A 13,984-nucleotide genomic window follows, 5' to 3' on the forward strand; every position below is an offset into this window, starting at 1 on the left:
CGGGGGTGGCAGAAGGCACGGGGCGCGGTCTCCGCGGGTGGCACCTGGGCGCGGGCCGGAGCGGGGCCCAGAGCTGGAGGAGCGGGCGCCCGCGGAGTCCCCGTGCCAACCGCGCCTCCAGCCCGGCTCCCGCCTCTGCCCCCGCAGCCGCCGTCACGATCCCCCTTTAAAGGGACGCGCGTGACGTGGCCCCGAGCCGCGACACCCTCCGAGCCGGACCGGGCGAGGCGGGGCCAGGAGCGCGTCTGCGGGGGAGCCGGCTCAGGCGCACCCGGGACTTTCTAGGAAGCGTCCCCCGAGCGGCTCTTGGAGAACGGGGGGAAACCTGTTGTTGTCCCCCTAAGAACGCGAGCTACCTCCTGGGTACTCCAGACTGCTTCTCCACTCCTGGGTGCGTTTTTCCGGTTGGCTTTTGTCTCTGGCCTCTTGCCCAGCCACGAGGCGTTACCGGCTCTTCCCAGAGAGCACAGTCCCTTCCCAGCGCCTTAAGGCCAGCGAACAAAAGGAGGAAAGCTATTCTGAAGATGCCCACAAAAAGGCCGGCAATCTGCTTACTTAAGAGAAAAATGTTTCTTCCTGGTGCATGTCAGAATTAGCTATCTGCCAGGTGTTTCCAAATGTTTTCACACATTTTGGGGGGTAAAGTTTTCAATTCTTACTCAGGCTTCACACACCTGAGAAGTAAAAACTCATGGACAACGATGAATAGTTCAAGCAGTGATCAACTAGTTCGTCCCAACAACAATTTACTTATTCAGTGCCAGCTGGGTGTTAGTCCCCTTTTGGGGTTCAGAGGCAAAACAGTCAAGTCAAAGCGCCCTGTCGGCTGGGGGCGGGAAAAGGCCTGTCAGTCAACGAGGGCGGCCTTCAGAGTCAGGCTATGGTGAAAAGAAAGTAGACCCCTGTGTTAGTCACTGGCTACCCATTCCTTCAGATTAAGTGGATAAAAGAGACCTTTCCCAGGAGATGCTAGTTTTCACACAGAGCATCCTGGGAGAGGTGAAAGATCAGAACTCCATTGCATTTGCATTGATGAAGCTCATACTGTATGAAATTCTGTTGGTAAATGTGCCTCTGCTGACATGGACAGGTGGATAATGAAGCACATGTGACAAGTTGTGTGCAAAGGCAGACAACCCTAGAGAAGGGGAAAGAAGCCACCCACTTAGGGACGGTTTCCTTGGTCAGTGCTGCAAAAGCTCTATCTCCAAGAACAGGAACAATCATGGATGTGCAGAGGGCCTGCTTCTGGATGTGGCACTCACCTATGGGATGAATGAATGAAGTATGGAAAAATCAAAACATGTATGTAGCCACTAAAGGGCGAGTTACCTTGAAAAAAGGTCACCTACATTGAAGACAAAGTTGGCAAAACCCTCCATGACATTGAAGCTAATGGTATCTTCAAAGATGCCACGCCACTGACTGAGCAAGTGAAAACAGAGATAGATAAATGGGACTATCTTAAACTAAGAAGCTTCTGCACCTCCAAAGAAACAGTGACCAAAATACAAAGACAGTCTACAGAATGGGAAAGGATATTCGCCGAATACACATCTGACAAGGGGTTGATATCCAGGATATACAAAATACTGGTTAAACTCCACAAGAAGAAAACATCCAACCCCATCAAAAAATGGGGCAATGAAATGAACAGAAACTTTCTCAAAGAAGAAATCCAAATGGCAAAAAAGCACATGAGAAAATGCTCTACATCATTAATCATCAGGGAGATGCAGATCAAAACCACAATGAGATACCATCTCACACCTCAGAGATTGGCCCACATTCAAAAGAACAAAAGCAACCAATGCTGGCACGGATGTGGCGAGAAAGGGACACTCCTTCACTGTTGGTGGGAATGTCAACTGGTTCAGCCCTTCTGGAAAACAGTATGGACGATTCTCAAAAAATTAGAAATTGAGCTCCCATTTGACCCAGCAATACCACTCCTGGGAATATATCCCAGAGAGGCAAAAATGTATAGTCGAAGTGACATCTGCACTTGTTTGTTCATTGCAGCACTCTTTACAATAGCCAGAAACTGGAAGAAACCTGAATGCCCAAGAACAGATGACTGGTTAAAGAAACTTTGGTACATCTACACAATGGAGTACTATGTAGCTGTTAGAAAAGATGAAGTCATGAAATTTACATACAAGTGGTACAACATGGAAAGTATCATGTTAAGCAAAATGAGTCAGAAAGAGAGGGATAGACATAGAAAGATTGCATTCATCTGGGGGATATAAAGTAACAAAATATGAGATTAATACCCAAGAATAGCTGAGATCAGCACCAGGAGGATTACTCCATAGCTTAGTGGCCAGTCGGGCATTCTAGAGGAAAGGGCAGCTCAGATAGAGAAGGGAACACCAAATAAAGGGTGTTTGGAGGATCCTCCCAGGAGGGGAGATGCATGTTGAAAGTAGACCATGGGCTGAACATGATTGCCACTCAATGCCTCTTTTGCAGATCACAACACCCAAAAGGAGAGAGAGAACACAGGGGATTGTCCTGACACAGAGGCAGGGGGGATGGGGGGGATGGGGTTGGGGGGATATTATCCATGGTGGTGGAAAATGGGCACTGGTGGAGGGATGGGTATGTGATCATTGTATAATCAAACCCAAGCACAAAAAATTGTGGATCTACAACTATACCTCATGGTGTTTCACTAATAAAAAAAGAAAAAAAAAGGTCACCTTCATCATTCTGAAGTCTGCCATTCCAGTACTGAGAACCCCCTTTCTATCTCTGTGTAGCCATGATGTGGAACTCTTATTGTTTTCTATTAGTTATACATAGCAGTAAGATACTCTATTTGAAATTTGCTTGTGCTTATTGCTATCTGTCAGAACTCAAAAGCTGAAGAGTGAAGGAATTAGTCCACACGTGTTTGATTTTTTTTTTAATTTTATCGAATCTCCGTGAGATCGTTACAAGCTTTCGTGTTTGGGTTACAATCACACAATGATCAAGCACCCATTTCTCCACCAGTGCACTAGCAATATCCCCAGTATATCCCCCCTTCCCATCCTCCTCCTGGCAGACAATATTCCCCTTACTCTCTCTCTACTTTTGGGCATTATGATTTGCAATACAGATACTGAGAGGACGTGTTTGATTTAAATACTGAAGTAATCTGGGAACATCAGCTACAGGAAACAGCTCTGTGGGGAAAATAACTCTGTGAGTTAAAGAAGAGTTAGAGATCTGGTGGTGTTAGGTAAAGTGCTCATCCTCAAAAAAAAAAATTGAGATGGAACTTGTTTTTGTTATAGTTGAGCTGTTTGTACCTTTCCTCATAACACCGTTTTTCATTCTTGGTTAACAATCGTCACACTGAAAAAATATTACAATAAACTTATAATGTGGCATCAATTTTTCACTTGACAAGTTAAGACATGCTTTCCTCTATAATTTGAAGCACAGTCAGTAGTGAACTAATAAATCCCAAGGATATTTACTTCCCAAGTGATAGAAGGTAATGTACAAAATTTAGAAGGTTCTGAGAGAGTTTATGATACGATGAAGTGGAGAGAACATTAGTTTGGAACTCTGCAAGCCTGGATTTGTGTTCTAATCATGTCTTTCACTGAGTCTGTGATTTCAAAGATGTTTAATCTCTCAGCCTCGTTTATTCTTCAGCTAGCAAATATAATAACTGAGAACCCCTCAATATCTAGTTTTCTGCATTTAATGCTATGTACTTTGATGTATTCAATTACATTAAAAGTACAGGAAAGCAATGAGGGACACATCTCCTTAAACTGTACAATAACCTTCAGCTTCTTAAACTTCTGAGTTTTGTCTGCAAACCTTTCATACAATTTTCAAGAACCTGCGAGCTCAGGAATAAGTCTGTTTTTGTGCTAGCGAGCAAAGTGGAATAAGTCTGTTTTTGTGCTAGCAAGCAAAGAGTGTTTTTTTTTTAATTTATTTTTTTTATTTTTTTATTTTTTTTTTTTACAGTTGTAGATTTACAATTTTTTGTGCTTGGGTTTCAATTATACAATGATCAGATACCCATCCCTCCACCAGTGCCCGTTTTTCACCACCATGGATAATATCCCTCCCACCCCCATCCCCCCATCCCCCCCTGCCTCTGTGGCAGGGCAATCCCCTGTGTTCTCGCAAAGAGTGTTTTTTTTATATTTTAAAATAACTGTAAAAAAAATAAAATCAACACAGATATGCTACAGAAATCATAAGTGTTCCACAAGTTCTGAAGTGCCTACCGTTTAACTATGGACAAGGATTGCTGATTCCTACTTGGGCAGGCTATAAAACAGACTCTTTATCAGCATACTTGGAATAATAAAGTATCTATCAAAGAGGAAAGTTACAATGGAAAGTAAATAATGGGCTATCAGAATGGAAAATAGAGATAGAAGTTGTAGTGTCTAAGTAGGGCCTATTCAGTACAGTTTCAAGCTTCCTATTTCATTCTCTTTCTAAGCATATAAGGAAACCATATTTGTCAAAGCCCTCAGCCAGCAAGTTCCTGCCATGTAGTTATCTAATTCTAAAAATCTTGCATATTAGTTGATGCTCTTTCTATTGAGATGTGTTGTATTCCTTTCCTTGATTAGGGACCGGACTTAATGATTTGCTCAGTCACTGTCACTATCACTGTCCTCCCGTTGTTCATTGATTTGTTCCAGCAGGCCCAGTAGCATTGTGAGACGTGTTACTATGTTTGGTATATCTAATACATGACGGGTAACTTGCCAGACTTTGCCGTGCAGGCGAGATACTCTCGGTAGCTGGCTGGGCTCTCCAAGATGGGCGGAGGAATCGAACTCGGGTTGGCTGTGTTGGCCACGTGCAAGGCAAATGCCCTACCGCTGTGCTGTTGCTCCAGCCCTGCTGTTGCTCCAGCCCAATTTGCCCAATACCCTTGGCAAAGCAGGGTAATGGCAATAATGACATTTTACTTCTAAATGAAGGTCAGAAAGGATGATACTGTTTGCACTTAGTTCTACTTGGTCACGTGTTTGTTTGAGTGATCCGTAAGAAATCCAAATCCCTAGAGGCCTCATGCTTTTGACAAATCCAGATCACATGCAAGAAACCTGGATGAAATCCCAGCCGACACATGAAGGCATTCATGATTTCAACCCTTCCTTAGTCCTGAGGAGACTTTCTCCGCTTAAGTGCAATGGACTCAGAGACTTCCCTGACTATTCAAGACAAAGTAGTACCCTAATAATTAATAATATTAAGATAAAATAATGTCATGGCAAAGAAATCCAGGCCCTCACTCTCAGTTCTGATTTCCCAGTTTTCCTAGAACCTAGTTCTTATTCATCTGCAGAGTCTCTTCCTGAGTAGATTTTGGGTGGAATCCGTGATTGGGAAACTTTTCTTTTTTTCTGAATCCCCAGTGCCAAGAGAAGATACCCCTATAAAGTTAGTACTTGAGGATTACTGGGCCACATAAAAAATTACTTACTGATTTGACTGCTACAACTTGTATTGACCTAGTATATATAGTATAATAGCACCTGACATTTGTTGGGGGCACAGTTGGTAAAGTGAGGTGGGAACTAAAAGTTGCTAAAGGACAGATTGGTTTCTTAAAACACAGGGTAAGAGACCTCCACAATAAAGTTCTTATCCATAAAGATCCATACCTGCCTTAGTTCTCTCTGGCTACCCCACACAGTGAATCACAAGTGAAGGTTCATCAGAATCCATATGAAGAAACAGAATTGATGCAGTTTGAAAAGCAGGAAGGATTTTGAAGGAAGGATTTGAAATATACAAGGTGAAAAACCTATGGATAGATGAAACATTAAAAAATTATGATCACAATGTGCAAGGACAAAAATGAAGTATCTTCAGCCAAGTATATAAATATGTGGACATATATGAAAACAAGGCCATGGAAACATGTGGACTGGAATACTTAATATAGAGTAAACTTTGAAACCCAGAAGTAAAAAATGGATAATGTATAAAACTGTTTCTTCAGTAAAAATCTGAATATTTGGACATCAAGAATGTGCTTGTTTGTCTAACTGAAATGTTAAGGATTGTTGGTTGTGATATGGTAACAGTGTATTAAAATACGATGGGAGAAAAGTAGATGTTCAAGAAAAGCTAATTCTGAGAATTGCTTTCATGAAAATGACTCACTATATTCAACAGCCTTGTTCATTCCACATAGATGCTTTCACAGCATTAATGGAAAGACTAGATGTTTGAAAAGGGAAAAAATATGTACAGCAGGATAAATAGCTTCCCTAACTGAGCCCAAATTAGTCTCAGCAATTTTTAGTCTGTGATTCTGCCCTAAGAGACCCCTGGGAATTGTAGGGAAATGTGGAGAGAAATTTGGTTTTTTCCCAGCTGAATGATACCAAGATATTCCTGAAATACATTTTAAATTGCTTTATGTTCCAAAGATAACTCTTTCTGTCAGTCACAGAGAGAATTAAAAGGTGGAAAGTTTGTTTTTTTATGACACAACATTTCCTTCAATGGGCCTGGTCCAGGGTAACCGAGCACCACCTCTTACTACAGGTAGCAGAAATAATGAGGTTGTCAGCTCTGAATAAATTAGACGTGTGTAAGGTAAATCGAGAATCTGGTTTTGCTCAGCATGGGAAAATTCTCTTTAATTTTGTGTGTCTGGTTATCTCTGATCATCCTCTCAAACCCAATTCTAAAGGGTTCAACATAAGCTTGTTCATTTTTTTAATGTTTCGAGACACAGGTTTCTAGTGCAGCTTTAAAGGAGATTTGAAGTTACCCCTTCATCTGAACAATAAATAAAAAACTAATAAAACCAAAACATCAACAAGTCTCTGTTAGAGAAGCAAAATCACAAGCAAATAACTGTCCCTCCAAGTTCCAGAGTCAGGCTAGCAAACTGACGGAAGCAGTAACCCCTATGGGAGCAGGGGTTGAACTCAAAAACAATTCTCTAAATTACTGTATCCCAACTTTTCTCTGATCTTATTTCCTTCTAGTCCTATGGATCGGCCCCCAGTCTTGTGCTGTAGCCCCTCACATACATGATCTTCATCTGTGGCTCCTTGAAATATCCCGGAGACTTACTTGTTCCCTGGTTAATAAATGCTGCTCTAATCTGTACTTTTTAAAAAGTATTTTATTTGGGGGACACACCTGGCAATGCTTAGAAGTTACTTCTGGGGGCTGGAGCGATAGCACAGCGGGGAGGGCGTTTGCCTCGCACGCGGACGACCTGGGTTCGATTCCCAGCATCCCATATGGTCCCCTGAACAACGCCAGGGGTAATTCCTGAGTGCAGAGCCAGGAGGAACCCCTGTGCAATGCTGGGTGTGAAAAGCAAAAAAAAAAAAAAAAAAAAAAAAAAAAGAAGTTACTTCTGGATCTGCACTCAGCTTATCATTCCTGGTTATGCTTGGGGAACCATATAGGGTGTCAGGGATTGAACCCTGGTTCGCCATATGGAAGACAGATGCCCTACTACCGTACTATCTCTCGGTCCTCAATTTTACTGATTATTTTCTTGTTTTAACAGTAGAACTAACATTATATTTTTTGACTTGCAGTGCTGTTACACTATTCCCACCACCTGCCTGCCTTGGGCCCTTCACTTTCATCCTTAGAGTCCCTCTCTTGCCCTCCCCAGATCACCCTTTCAACCCCCAATCCACTGATTGTCTTTGCAAAATGGGCTTTAGTAATAAGTTGAAGAACAGTGTGCGAGCGTCTGAGAGATGAGAAACCCCAAAGGAACCTGGTCCTCAGAATCTGCCCACACATCCATGTGGAGTGAGTCAGAGGGTTGGCCACGCTCAGTGCTGCTCAAGGCTTCCTCCTGGCCTGCACTTCCGGTGGTGCTTAAGGGCCGTTATGTGCTGCTGGGAAATGAACCCAGGCCAGCTGCAAACAAGGCAGCACCTTACCTGCTCTACTAGCTGCAGTGGAGTGAAGGGGACCTTTTCTGAAATAATCCAGGTTGTGTTTTGTTTTCCTTAACAAATTATGCCCTCCGACTAAAACCTCATGGGAAGGGGGCGTTCCCAGCTCGTCCTTCACGCCCTACCGAGGTCACCAGTTGCCCCCCACGAGCGGCTCTCCAGCACGGCCATGGCTCCAGAAGCACAAGGACTTAATGCAGAGCCCAGCAGCTTGCAGCAGAAAAGTGAAGGGACTATGCGTTATTCCACGCCACCATGTCTGCCCGGAGGGGAAAGGGTGTTGGTCCCTTCCGCCTTCTTCCCTCTGGAAAGAAAGATGGCAGCCGCTTGGGAGCCTTGTGGAAAGCCAGGTATGAGCCTTTGGTGATGGGGCGACTAAAACCTCATGGGAAGGGGGGCGTTCCCAGCTCGTCCTTCACACCCTACCGAGGTCACCAGTTGCCCCCCCACGAGCGGCTCTCCGGCACGGCCATGGTTCCAGAGTACAGAAACCAATCTCTTAATTATCTGACTCTCAGCAGAAATACTTCCAGGGTTAATAAGTAAAATAGCAGAAATCCAAAACCGCACAGCCGCAATAGCGGCCGCACAACATCATTTAATTCTTGTGCCCAGCTCTAGAAAGCAAATCATTTCACAATGCTTTTTCAGCATGTCTGATTGAGGGGGGGTAAACTCTAAATAATAATGGTGCATCTTTTGTCGAACCAGTGAATCTAGTCAAAGTAGATAGAGTGTTAACTAGAATTCATCTGCCTCACAGGCATCGGGAGGGGTGGGGGGGTGGGGGTTTATTGGGGTTCTTCGTGGTGAAAAATAAGTACTGGTAAAGGGAAATATGTTTGATATTTGCATGACCGAGACCTAAACCTGAAAGCTTTGTAACTTTTCCCACAGTGATTCAATAAATAAATAAATTTAAAAAAAAAACAGAGAAAAATGTTTTGAACAATTTCTTATTTTCTATATTATTATTGAATTTGCTTATTCATCGATATTTTTATTCAAAGAAATAAATATTATAAACAAAAAAAATTATGCCCTCAAGAGAAAGCAAATCACTGAACCATCTTATTCTGCTGATGTGTCAGCAGAGCCCCAGTGACCTGGGGAGAAAGGAAATGTCCATCTCTCTGTACTTCACTGCAGTCACGGCACCATTTTCAGTGAGCATCCATGACTATTCTGTGCATCCCAACATTGCACCAAAACCAATACAGTGGTTTTAAAAAGAAGACTGTGGTAGACTTACAAATTTTTGTGCTTGGGTTTCAGTTATACAGTGATCAAGTACCCATCCCTCCACCAGTACCCATTCTTCACCACCAATGGTCCCAGTATCCCTCCCACCCACCCTCATCCCCCTTATCCCACCCTGCCTCTGTGGTCAGGCATTCCCTTTTGTTCTCTCTCTCCTTTTGGGTGCTGTGGCTTGCAAAAGAGGCAATGAGTGGCAGTCATGTTCGGTCTATAGTCTACTTTCAGCATACATCTCCCACCCTAGGAGGATTCTCCCAACACCCTTTACTTGGTTCTCCCTTCTCTATCTGAGCAGCCTTTTCCTCTAGCATGTGTGGCTGGCCTTCAAGCCATGGAGCGAACCTCCTGGTACTTATCTCAACTATTCTTGGGTGTTAGTCTCCTATTTTGTTACTTTATATTCCACAGATGAATGCAATCTTTCTATGTCTGTCCCTCTCTTTCTTTCATGTAGTACCACTTGTGTGTAAATTTCATGACTGCATCTTTTCTAACAGCTGCATAGTAAAAAGAAGACTTTTAAATGATACACAGTTTTAATGTTTTTAAATTTTTTAAACTTATTCGATAAAAAGTTTTTCTTTTTTAAAATTTTTTGGATTAAGACTCCATGATTTACAGAGTTGTTCATAACAGAGTTGTTTCAGGCATAAATGTTTCAACTCCAATCACCACCAATGTCCCTTTTCCTCTACCAGTGTCTCCAGATTCTCTACCACCCCCAACCTACCTCCCCTTGGCAGGCATATAACAAATTTATTTCATTTTACTTGATCCAAAAGAACTTAAAATACTGGAAAATAGTTATCAGAAAATAAATCAGTAAGTAATATACATTTTTCAAAAATGCTTTGTGTAATGCTCACACCCACTTCTCTCTGCCCCCACAAAAAAAATCATAACATTTTCAGGATTCTTCAGTGAAATACAGCTATCCTTCCATGAGAGAGAAAGAAGAGTCTGTTGATGCCTGAGCTAAGTGATGGGTGTGGGGGGTGTGAAGGGACTGAGAAGTCTCTGAAGCTCATCGTCCTGGAGAAAAAGGCTCACAAAAAGTCTAAGACCAATTCTAGGTTCTTGACAATCCTGTCCCACATGCATTGCACCACCATATTTTGGAAAGTCTATTTACAACCGTGATGTTTTTCTCAGCACATTGTATCCAGCTATCAAAATATTATTAGACATACTAAGAAAGAACAACCACCAAAACAACTGCAATTTGAAGTCACAGAACAAGAATCAGACTCTGACATGGCTGGATATTGGAATTATGAGACCAGAAATAACTAGAGATTGGGTCATTATCCTGAAGTGTATGTTGAAACTTTGGAAAGTTCCAAGCAGGCTAGTGACAGGTTTTCAAAATAGTCCTCTAGTATGCCTGTGGGAAATAGACTAGAAAAAAAATTAGCTTAAACGAAGCTGATATTTTTATATATAACTATATATCTGTTCTCCCGTTGTTTATCGATTTGCTCGAGCAGGCCCAGTAACGTCTCCATTGTGAGACTTCTTGTTACTGTGTTTGGCATACTGAATACTCTCAGTAGCTTGCCAGGCTCTCTGAGAGGGGCAGAGGAATCGAACCTGGCTTGCCAGGCTGAATGCGCGCAAGGCAAACGCCCTACCTCTGTGCTACCACTCCAGTCCTATATATCTATGTCTTCCAAACTAGCACCAATTCATTCATGGTTACCCTCTGGGTATAATTGCCTAAACAACTTTGAAACCATCCAAGTTACTTCTGCTTGCATTTTCCCCATTCACTCATAGAATTGTCATAACGCCTTTTGAGATCTAAAGGATTGGTCTGCAATCCTACCAAATAAAAGACTACACCCTATCTAGGTGAGCTGGAGAGATAGCACAGTGGGTAGGGCATTTGCCTTGCATGCAGCCAACCCAGGTTTGATTCTTGAGTCCCTCTCAGAGAGCCTGGCAAGCTACCGAGAGTGTCCCTCCATCACAGCAGAGCCTGGCAAGCTCCCCATGGCGTATTCGATATGCCACAAACAGTAACAAAGAGTCTCACAATGGAGATGTTACTGGTGTCCGCTCGAGCAAATCGATGAACAATGGGAGGACAGTGTTACTGTGTCACAGTGTCTGAATTTTAGCTATAACCTTATCATTTTCCGGCTAAGTTCTCACTGCTGATAAAACCTTGCACACTGTTATGAAATTCTAAAGTGACAAAGGGGCATGTTAGGTTAGAGAGGTCTAGAGACAGAGTAAAATTCTTTACCCCCTCTGAGACTTGCCTGTCCCATAGGCAATCAATTACTACTGTTGCTTAGTATATTACAGAAAGTCAACGCTATATTTTAGTTGTATGTTTTACTAGGTTTCCTAAGAAATCATTTCAGGTTCTACATTTATCTTGTTTTGGGTTTGTATTTTGTTTATTTTGTTGTTATTGTTATTTTTTGCTTTATTTTGGGGGGACACACCCAGTGATACTCAGGGCTTAATCCTGGCTCTGTGCTCATGAATCACTTCTGGTGGTGCTCAGGGCACCATATGAGGTGGTGGCGGTCAAATCTGCGTTGGCTGCATGCTAGGCAAACACCTTATCCACTGTGCTGTCTTTCCAGAACATTGATCTTTTCATTCTTCAGGAAAATAGAACCCACCTTCTTCCCGTGGATCTCTTCTTCTTCTGATTTCTTTTTACTTTTTCAACCTTAAGTGTGACCTTTGCACATGGACCAGGTATGTCTTTGCAAGCCCTCAGATGGTAATACTCTCCGTCACTGGTTCTCCCTGGGTTTGTTGCAAGGGGAGCGACAGGAAATGCTGCTGTCTTGGGCAATTGCCTCATTTGCCAAGTGGTCTGGCCCTGAGCTCTCCGTGCAGGGCAGCGGAACCTGAGTGACCATTTCACTTTCCCCTGCAGCTATTCATGCCAAAAGCAAATCTCAGTGGCAGGACTTTCATAATGGTTTGTTGGCAGCATGGTATAAATTTTCTTTTGTGTTAACTGAACTAAGGTTTAATTTATATTGAACATTCTCTGTCTACTCAGGTGATTTTTTTTACATCTATAGGGATTTTTATTATTATCTTTTACTTATCCATGCAGGTACTTAAGTATTATATATAATATATTGGATATTATATATTCTTCATCAAGATCATGAATGATCAGTTTGAGGCTCTTCATGTTCCTAGAGCGAACAGACACCATTGGGCTACACTAGCACGCGACAGGGACAAATGGAGACGTTACTGGCGCCCGCTCGAGCAAATCAACGATTAACGGGAAGTTAAATGATTAAGTGATCCTTTCTAGTAGCTACATAGTCCTCCATTGTGTAGATGTACCAAAGTTTCTTTTACCAATCATCTGTTCTCGGACCCTCAGGTTTTTTCCAGATTCTAGCTATTGTAAACAGTGCTGCAATGAACAAACAAGTGCAGATGTCACTTCAGCTATACTTTTTTGCCTCTCCGGGGTATATTCCCAGGAGTGGTACTGCTGGGTCACATGGGAGCTCAATTTGTAATTTTTTGAGAATCGTTCATACTGTTTTCCAAAAGGGCTGAACCAGTCAGCATTCCCACCAGCAGTGAAGGAGGGTCCCTTTCTTGCCACATCTGCGCCAACACTGGTTGCTTTTGTTCTTTTGGATGTGGGCCAGTCTCTGTGGTGTGAAATGGTATCTCAATGTTGTTTTCATTCTCTTCATTCTTACTAAATTTTATATTTGTAGGCCCCTCTCGGAGAGCCCGGCAAGCTACCGAGAGTATTCGATATGCCAGACACAGTAGCAACAAAGTCTCCAATGGAGACCTTACTGGGCCCACTCGAGCAAATATCCAATGTAGATTTTTTAATATACTAGCACTAGCACTACCCTCCCATTGTTCATCGATTTGATTGAGCGAGCCCAGTAACGTGTCCATTGTGAGACTTGTTGTTACTGTGTTTGGCATATTGAATACATCACGGGTAGCTTTCCAGGCTTTGCCGTGCGAGTGAGATACTCTCGGTCTCTTGCCGGGCTCTCCAAGAGGGGCGGAGGAATCAAACTCGGGTTGGCCAAGTCAGCCGCATACAAGGCAAACGCCCTACCGCTGTGCTATGGCTCCAGCCCTTTAACATACTAGCATAGGATTATTTATATTATTTTAATTTCTATACCCATAAAAATAAAGGTATACAGTTTTTGAAAAAAAATATCAACTTACCATTGATTTTCAGCTTTACGAAATTTCAGATTTTAGTCTCATTCATCTATGTGTGTAGTTGTTACAGTCTGAGTGTAAGGCATGTAAGGAATAGCAGTGAAATGTCTCTTTGACTCCAATTCTTCCTGCTCTAGTCCGCAGGCTTCCATTTCTTTATCCATTCTCTCAGATCCAAACTCTGTGCTGTCCCTCAAGGGAACAACAGCCTGAAGGTGATCCTCTGCGACTCACAAGCAGAGAAGCATCAGGAAGGTCAGCCTGCTGTGAGTGGCAGGCCAGAGGGGCTGGGAAAACGTTGCCTGGTGGTTCGTAGTCACAAGAGGAGAGAGATATTCAAGGCCTTTCTAGCCCTGTTGTTTTCTAACCCATCTGCCTTTTCACATCACCCACAACTTTCTGAAATCTTGCATTGCACTTGCTTTCGTGTAGGGTTCTAGGCAGGGTGTAATTCTGTGCTCCTCCCCAGCTCTGCTCTCTATCTTTCGCTCTTCCTGGATCAGACCTGGGACCCTTGCTATCTCTGCAGAACCTGGGATTCCATGAAAACCATGAGCCTGAGTTAGCCCGCTGCCACCCTTTGCCTTCATTCTGACTCCCAGGAGGGACTTGCT

The sequence above is a fragment of the Sorex fumeus genome, unplaced genomic scaffold (genome assembly GCF_029834395.1).
Source record: "Sorex fumeus unplaced genomic scaffold, SorFum_2.1 ptg000028l, whole genome shotgun sequence".
Classification (NCBI taxonomy): Eukaryota; Metazoa; Chordata; class Mammalia; order Eulipotyphla; family Soricidae; genus Sorex; species Sorex fumeus.